Source organism: Octopus bimaculoides, chromosome 13 (genome assembly GCF_046866305.1).
Source record: "Octopus bimaculoides isolate indiv1 chromosome 13, ASM4686630v1, whole genome shotgun sequence".
Classification (NCBI taxonomy): Eukaryota; Metazoa; Mollusca; class Cephalopoda; order Octopoda; family Octopodidae; genus Octopus; species Octopus bimaculoides.
Window position 1 is genome coordinate 56,245,211 of NC_142940.1, and position 9,550 is coordinate 56,254,760.

A 9,550-nucleotide genomic window follows, 5' to 3' on the forward strand; every position below is an offset into this window, starting at 1 on the left:
ATCCATATGGACTCTTCAGTACTTGTACAGCTAACATAGTCTATATATATATTATATGCTACACCAGTGTAATCTTCTCTCTTGCATGCTACATCCTATTCTTATTCCACTTTCTCTCTCAACTCATTTGTGCTGCATCATTCACGCAAACCAACACAACTCATCCACTGATGCATACACGCCTCATTTCTTTTCAACCATTGCAAATTGTTCACATTCAAAACCCAGTTTCACCTCCCTGTAACATTGTATTTCCTACACAAGCATTGTAGACATTCTTTATTGCCAGCAGAGTTCAATGACAACCTTGAATTTTTTTTTTTTACATTTGTCTTACTCTAAAACCTATGCTTTTTGGATAGCCCCTCTATTACTGATTTATCACCTGGGTAACAAAGCTATCAGCCATTTCTATGGAGCCTTCTAGGCATTTCAAGTATGCCTCTGTCTGGGATGATAATGGCATACATGCCCTTACTGTTAATGAAAAGAAAATGGCATAGAAGTGCTATTATGAGAGGTTAAACAAGAACACATGAATAAAAGGGAGTCTACCTGGTGCTCACTCAACAGAGGGACCAACAATTCAAGTTGAAAGCATTATAGTAAATAGAGCAATTAATAACAAGAAGATGTGGTAAGTTGCTGGTCCATCTTGAATAGTTACGGAGATGCTCAAAATATCCAAGGAAGTAGGATACATGCTCATCACCCAAACAACCAGGTAATTTAGAACTGTCATGCTCAATGATTGACAAAGCAGGCAGGATCATTGTAAACTGCTGCAGAGGCCAAGGAAATGAACAAGAGCGAGGTATCAAATTTTGGGATTAGGCTATGAAGATTACAGAATCGTAGCATAATTGATCACAAACAGCATTTGACTAGATAATATTTTGGTTTTATGCCCAGAAGAGATAACCACAGATGGCCATTTTCTAGTGAGGCTACTGAAAGAGATGTTCAGAGTAGCTACTATACCCAGCATTCATTGATTTTGGAGAAGGCCTTTAATAGGGTACTTGGTCTGTAATCTGGTGGCCACTAAGGAAACTAGGAGTTGAAAATACATTTTACCTGAAGATATGATCCATTACGGCTCTGCTTTTAACCGTTTCCTGTCCAACATGGTCATCACAGTGGAGCTTCAGATTGATTGTCTGTGGGATACTGATGATCTAGTTCTTAATAGGCCACAAGGTAAGTTTAGCAAAAACTTAGTAGGAAATAAGATTGGCCCCTTATACTATCAGGGAAATGGCTGTGATGAATATACAAAAAGGAGTGGGTATAAACAATAAATGCTGTACCTAGAGGAAGCTATGGACACACAAGTGCTGTAGTAGTGGAATCACAGGTTTAGCATGTAACACGTAATAAGCACTCACAAGAAATAGCTTCTGTCAAGTACCCAGAAAGCTCACTAGAAGTCAATGATGCTTTTTGTTACTTAGGTGACATAAATGGAGGCAATTGCTTCAAAAGTAAAGTAGTCGAGGTAAAAACGAGTTGTTAAATTCAGGGTGCAGTTGCCCTTACTAGAAACAAAGTTTCTCTCTCAAAGGGCAAATTGTATGATGCTTGTGTCAAACTAAAATGCTGCATGGGTAGTGAATTGTGGGTCTTAAATGCAGGTGACATAGAGGCTGAAAAGAAATGAAGCAAGCAGGTTTCAGTGGATGTGTAATGATACAAATGAACTGAGTATAAGAGGAATCGGATGTACTGAGGAAGGGAAAAATGCAGGTATGGAGGATGGTTGTAGTATGAAGAAATGACAAGTACTCTTAAGTTTGTGGAACCTTTGAAAGAGAGAGAGAGAGTGACTGGGGAAGAGTAGGGATGAAGTGGTGATGACTGATCTGAAGACGATGCATTTCATGGAAGAGATGACAAAGGGTCATATTAATTGGTAATACACAGTGCTGGTGTAAACTTGACCAATGGTCAAAGAATGGTGATGTATGTACATTGAAATTAGGGGAGGTGAATGTGTGTGTATATGCAACTAGTATTTTGCTTTATGAGTTCTATAAAGGCAACAATGCAAGGAATATTAATGCATATATGGGGATCAGACAATAAGTGTAAGCCAGTGTCAATGGTGGTTCCAGAAACTACAGCCTAGAAGACAAGCCTCATCGTGGAAGATCTGTAGAGCTCGACAAAGATGTCCTACAAACTATGAAGAGCATAGGTTCGAAACATAAAAGATTTTCTCACTTCCCGAGCATCAAACTAATACATCTGTTTGTTGTATACACATCCATCTTTGGTTTTTGATAAATTCCAACTATAATATAATATAGTTGCTATCAGGATTCAGTTATGAACTGTAGAAGGCTGAATAGATTATACCCTATGAATCAGAGTTTACAGTTAGATAAGGAATGATGTGTCAGATGTAACAACAGACAGTATATAATTCTTTCTAAATTTGGCACAAGGTCAGCAACAGACCTTCATCAACAAATGTCAGAGATACATCCTCAAGACCTGGTAGCTGGACAAAAATACAAACAGAAGTCTGTGAGATAGAACAAACTAAACTCCCATCAATCAATTCTGAAAAGGAAATGGCTCAGTCCAGTTTGCCTCAACATCTGCAAAAATAAGTTCCCCTCTCCCTATTTCACATTTCCGTGATTGGTTGGAGCAAGGCCATCTATCAAGTTGTTAACTCTGTTGCTTCCACAATTAAAAGTTCTATATAAGTTAACATCGGTAGACATATTGAGAGAGGATATTTTATAGTACAGTAACCCCTCGACTATTGCAAGTGTTATGCTCCAAAAGCCCTTGTGATAGGTGAAAATCCGCGAAGTAGAATCAGTACTGTACTGTATATTTTTTTTAATTATTTTAATAATTTGTATATATTTATTTTATTATAAATGCAAAACACCACCACGGAGGAATCGGTTTAAGCTTAAATAATAAACAACGATAGGTGGACCGCGATATGGTAAGGGATTACTGTATAATTATTTCATGATATCTATTCTTACTAGCAAGTAGATATCAGTATATTTTGGTAGCAATATTTGTCATGCATTTTTTCAAAGTAATTTTACTTTAAGAAGTGAATTACTTATTAAATGTATTAGAATATTTAAAAATAAGTGCTGACGCTATGTAAAAAGCACCCATACTGGCACCACATAAAAAGTGCCTGTGCCTGTACCATGTGAAAAGCACTTGTGCTAGCACCACATAAAAACCATCCATGCCAGTACCCATGAAAAGCACCTATGCTGGTGCCATGTAATAAAGTTTCCATGTGAGTACCATCTAAAAATAACCCAGTAAACTCTGTAAAGTGGTTGGTGTTAGGAAGGACATCCGGCCACAGAAACTATGCCAAAACAGATAACTGGAGCCTGGCGTTGCCTGCCTTTCTGACTTGTCAGCTCCTGTCAAACCATCCATCCCATGCCATCATGGAAAACAGATATTAAATAATGTTGATTAAGTTTATCCTATATTCAGATGACCTAATTCTTCATCACAGAATCAACTTAAAAACACAAGGATTTGAAACATGCAAGATTACAAGGCATTTGGTTGAATATTACATCTGAATCTAATGGACTAGTTAATGGTAGGAAGATTAGGAATATGTCCAAATTTAAGAAACTAAATAGGGACTTGATAGTGTATCAGCCAATAAGCTGAAAATTTGGGGGCAGTTTCTTTTACCCCTGTTTGTAGAACAGTTCTAGAGCAGTGATTTCCAGCTTTTACTATGCCCAGCACTCCAAGGAAATGTTTTTGCACCCCTTTCAAAAATAATTTTTTAACTAACTGGCACTCCATCAGTTACAACAATAAAGGGCTCCAGTTGATCTGACCAATGGAAAAGCCTGCTCATGAAATTAACATGCAAGTGGCTGAGTACTCCACAGATGTACATACCCTTAACATAGTTTTCAGGCAGATTCAGCATGACACAGAATGTGACAAGGATGGCCCTTTGAAATAAAAGTACAACTCATTTTTACCAGCTGAGTGAGCTGGAACAACATGAAATAAAGTGTCAGGCTCCAGGACACACCACACCACTGGGAATCAAGCTCATCACCTTATAAGCACAAGAAGCTAAATGCCCTAACCACCAAGCCATGCACTCTCGCAAAAATAATACTATATTTAAAGATGAAAAAGTCAATTTTCTAATAATGAAGTTATTATGTTTTTAGTTGAACCACATACATTACTGTGGAATAATAAAGTACTTGTGCTTATTAAGACAAAGTTATATTTAACCCATATATACCCCTGGTTGCATTTTCGCAACGCAAAACCTGCTCCTACTTGTTTGAACATGAACTTGCCAGGAAGCATCTGACTGAGCGTACGAAATGTTCAGTAGGTAGTCAACACCTGTAGCTAACAGTTGCATACTGTCCTTCTCTTCCAGATTGTGAAAGCTTACCATAATGTTTATTCTAAATACAGTGAAATTTTAAGACTTTGTTTTTTTATGAGCATATATGGGTTAAGAGTAAGCCAAAAAGCTATTACAATAAAGTATATACTCTTTGCAACTCCACCCCTCCTGAAATGCTATCTTGCACCCCTAGCGTGTATGGGCACTCCAGGTGGGAACCCCTGTTGTTCTTGAGCAAATAAATTTATATCCAAATAGCCCATTTTTGACATTAAAGGATACATTTCTGTACCATATCTACAGCAGTAGGTTTACCAAAATTAAGTCAACAAATGAGTTTCTATGTTGTTAGTCAACTGCTCAATAGAGTAACTAAATCTTCCTCAGCAAGTGTTGTCTTTAAAATGAGAACCATGCATTTAGATATAATTATTTTCTGTCTTTTGCCACCAGTCACAGAGATCCTTCAAAAAAAGTAAACGGTACTGATAAGGTAAGATAAGAAGGTAACCACTTGGATGCTTGACTGGTTGTTGTTGAATAGACCTAGGTCTGTGTCCACAATTCTAAACTGTAAGAGGAGGCCTACACCTAAGATCTTCTTTCATCTTATTCCTTATTCTTTTAGTGTCTGTCTTCCATGCTAGCATGGGTTGGCTGGTTTGACAGGAGCTCGTAAGCCAGAGGAGTGCACCAAGCTCCACTGTCTGCTTTGGCATGGTTTTTATGGCTGGATGCCCTTCCCAATGCCAACCACCCCTACAGAGTGGACTGAGTGTCTTTTACATGGAACCTGCACCAGCATATATGCATACATACATACATACATATATACATACACACATACACACACACACACACACATATATACATTTACACGCACACACACATTTATGTATATGTATATAAGATATATTGAAAAAAATTTTTTAACAGTATTAAACTATTCATTGCTGGTCTATTCTGTTTCCAATGACCTGTACTAGTTGATTAGAACAAATTCAACAACAACATTAGTTATAACAGCAGGATCCACAAGAAAGATTATATGTGATCACTTGATCTGAAAAATCAGCAAATGTCTCTGTTTCTCAACAAACATCTTAAATCATAGACTACATATTAAGTTCTAAATTTTAAAACATGTCCTACAATAAATATGGTTAGACCACTCATAAAACTTTCTAGTTTATTTTATGTGCTACTCCAGCTTTGCTATGCCTGTACATCAGGTTGATAATCCTGTTTGTTGAGTAATTTATCTTTGTCAGACTGATCTGTTCCACCAGATCTGATCATTAGTATTTAACAATGTTATCAACAGAAATTCTGAGAATAATCTAATTTCTATAATCATCCAGGCAATATTATCATTCTTTTAAAATCTCTTTTACAGTTTCTCAATGTTGGAATTTTTCTATTATTCAAAGGATATTTTGAGAATAATATGGTTGATATATTCTTGATGTATAATTTGAAAGTAAGGCAGTGAGCTGGTAGAACAACTAGCACAATGGACAAAATGCTTGGCAGTATTTTGTCTGTCTTTACATGCTGTGTTCAAATGCCACTGGGGCAAATAAAATAATTACCAGTTGAGTACTGGGGGGTCGATATAATCAACTAGCCCCCTCCCCTGAAACTGATGGCCTTGCGCCAAAATTTGGAACCAATATCATTTGAAAGTGACAGTTGTGTGTTTGAAATGTTAGAGTATCTGACAAATTGCCATGACAATATTTAATTTTATGACCTCAAAGGTTGGTGTACAAGTTCCATAAGAAATCAATAGGTTTAGGAACAAGTGAGGAGAAAATACAACTGAGAAGATAGTCATGACATGGTTTCAGTCCAAAGTTGAATTCCTCACACATCTGTAAAATGGTTAATGCCCTTGAGAAAAAAACAGGAATGTTATATAAAAATGTTGTGTGTTCTCTGAGTCTTGCATTATTCAGTTTTGTTTCTCTAGATTCTAGCTGCCAATCAAGATTAAACCTTGCCTTTCCTCCCTCAAGAATATAAATAATCATCAGTAGGAAAATAGAATCAATTCTTTCACAAAAACTGACAAAGAAATCAATGCTTTTCAGGGGAAATAAAGTTGAAGAAATAACATTAAGGCATAAGAATAACTAAGAATTGGGAATTTCCATAACTTATTCTTTTTACCAAGTACACCATTTCAACAGCAGGGTAAAATGGATGTACATGCTAAAGAAATCAGGAGCAACAGTTTTTTTTTTAGAAGTCATTGATTGAAATTCTTTCTTTATTTCTTTGCTTACATCTTTGTTATATTTCAGTTCAGAATTGTTAAAAAAAGAAACTTTGATTCTTTTGAGTATTGCACTTTGTGTGAACTCTCTACAGTAAACACAATGTTAAGCTATCAATTCTTGACTTAAGAGCATGTATAATATCACAATATCACAAGCATTTAGTCTGTGCCTTTAGGCCAGTTATTCAACTACCACTTTCCTCAAATTATCTGCCTCCTAAATAAAAATATTTATGGCAGGGAAAATGTGTGTGAGGGTGCTATGAAGGTAGTCTATAATTGTTGAAGCAATCACCTAAAAAGAGTTTTTGACTCCATGTTGAATCTAGGCCTTATAGAAAGAGTATTATTACTGTATAAATGTTAAATGAAATAATAATGCTTCGGAGGAGAGAGAATAAAATATGTTCGTTAAAAAATTCTTTATAGTTGGCATTTTGGAGAGAAAATTTAATCAATTTATTCATTCTTTAAAAAAAATCCTTTTTATAAACAGCCATCTTTTTTCCCCCCCAACAACCGTCTGCTCAATATTTTAGTAACAAAGAAACATCTGGCAGAACAGCAAACATTGATCTTCATTTCATTTGCTGAAGACGTATATGTATTTGTTAGGTCTCCTAATACTCGTTCTTGAGTTTAATACCGAAATTGAAATTCAGAAGAGACGAATTAGAGAAGGGAAATAAATAATGGTTATTAATCTTTCCCCAAACCTAAAAATAACAAATAGTCATTTGTCTAACAAGGGAGACAACTCTGAGCCTGTTAGATGGCGGCAAGTGGTGGTGAAGCGAACATTAGCCATTTATTATAGACGTTCACCAGTCACTCCTATTAAAATATCGTTTCATTACACATTTTCGACTTTACTTGGTCGTTTTCCCCACTCTTTATTATCTTTTAAAAATAAGTCATTAATCTAAGTATATATATATAAGAAATAAAAGACAATTTAAGAACGATTTTAGTTGCTTTATGCTATTTGTATGTATATATGTTTTTTAGATTTTAGAAACTGTTTTTTAGAGGCTGACGACATGTGTTCTTATTACTCACACATTCTGACTGAATTTCTGATTAAGGCGGTTAGGTTAGAGGAGAATAGAGATTGAAGTATGGAAGCTAGGAAACATTTAAAAAAAATAAAAATAATCGAAAACAGGTCATTTAATAATATTTTATATATATATATTCAAGAATGAATACACATTTTTATATAATTATTTATATCAATATATGCCTATATATACATTATATACATTATATATATATATATATATATATATATATATATATATATATATATATATATATATATATATATATATATAATGTATATATTGCTCATATGAAAAAAAATTCATTATAATCCGAAGTCTGGTTATAAAACCTTTATGGAAAATTTGACCATTATATTTTCTTTCTACAGATTTTTTCCCCATCTGCTTTGAACAAACAAGGAAACATATAAAGAAGGAAGTCTGTAGTTTAATATATGTCGATTAAAAAAATATTATTTTCAGCAAATAGTCTTAAGATATAAAGAAGTAATTTATGAAGGAATGGTTAAAGGGAACGAATTATTACAGGATTTTTAACAGATTTACGCAATTATAACGTGTCACTTTAGCTTTATTCTAGTCAATTCTTTTCTCCCCTTCCTTTTTTGTTCTCCATCTGGAGATTACCAGACTAAATTTACAGTTTGAGGCAAAAAATAAAACTAAATAAGAGGAAGGAAGCAGTTTTTATTCTTACTATTATTATTATCATTTTGAAATTAAGAGAGTATGAGTTAATTAATCACAAACCACACAGACATATATATGTGTAAATTTATATATATATATATATATATGTTTGTGTGTGTGTGTATACGTATAAATGATTTCTGAATCCCAATTTATTGACTGATTAATCTAGTTTCATTTGAGCCCCTTCAAAGTTTGAGCTCTTGCTGACCGGCGACAGCACAAAATATATGTATGTGTGTTTATCAATAAAAACGGTGTGTTTATGAATATCATGTCTTCACAGTTATAGACGTATGGTGCTTATATGTGTATGTGTACGTGTGTTTCAGTGGAGCCACATCGGCCCAGACACATACACACATAGGCACACACGTATATACACACAAAGGCAAAGAGATAGAAACACAGAGTTACACACTAACACACACACTAATTGACGCACATGCGCAATTTCATATCCTATGCGATCATGGCGTCGATGGAATGACTTTCCTATTTCATTTTGAGGATATTTGGTAAGTAATGTTTGTTTTAAATCGATATACAGACTTCAGAAAAAACAAGTAGAAACATTGACAATTCAACGGTGCCCGGTCTTATAAACTATTGTCCAGTCTGACATTTTTTCCTTTTCAGTTTTTCCTCTGCACATTAAGACACTTGGAAAATTTTTTTTGTCTCCCTTCCTACCTCTGTCTTTCTCTGTCTCCTCTTTCTTATTTATCCTTATCTTTATTCCCCCTCTCTCTTATTTATCCCTATCTTTATTTTACTCTCTCTCTTATTTATCTATGTCTCTTTTTTCCCCCCTCACTATCACGCCCTTGTCTTCCTCTCTCTATATTTTATTTTGTCTCTATTTCCGTTTCTTATCTTTGTCTCATTTCTCCCTTTTCTTTGTCTCATTTTTTCCTCTCATCTCCCTTAATATATCTCTACATTTATATATTTCTTCCTCTTTTTATCCTTTATCATTCTCTCCTTTCTATCAACCGTCTCCCCTATCCCTATCTTACCCCTTGACTCGTTTATTCTTTCCGGTGTTTTGCTGTTTCCCTCTCTCATACTTTCTTTTCCTTTCTTAACCATTATTAAATCTATCCTCTCACTCCTCCCCGTCTT

General features: G+C 34.8%; 1 protein-coding gene across 7 annotated transcripts in view; it reads left to right on the forward strand.

Moving 5' to 3' along the window:
• Window positions 1-8,882: 8,882 nt before the first annotated feature.
• The window catches only part of LOC106881555 (SWI/SNF-related matrix-associated actin-dependent regulator of chromatin subfamily A member 2), a 74,084-nt gene continuing 73,416 nt past the window's right edge, over window positions 8,883-9,550 (forward strand). For all 7 annotated transcript variants that reach the window (XM_014931988.3, XM_014931995.3, XM_014931992.3 and 4 more), the window contains exon 1: window positions 8,883-8,943. The gene's annotated coding sequence lies outside the window, so the exon portion shown is untranslated. The remainder of the gene's footprint in view (window positions 8,944-9,550) is intronic.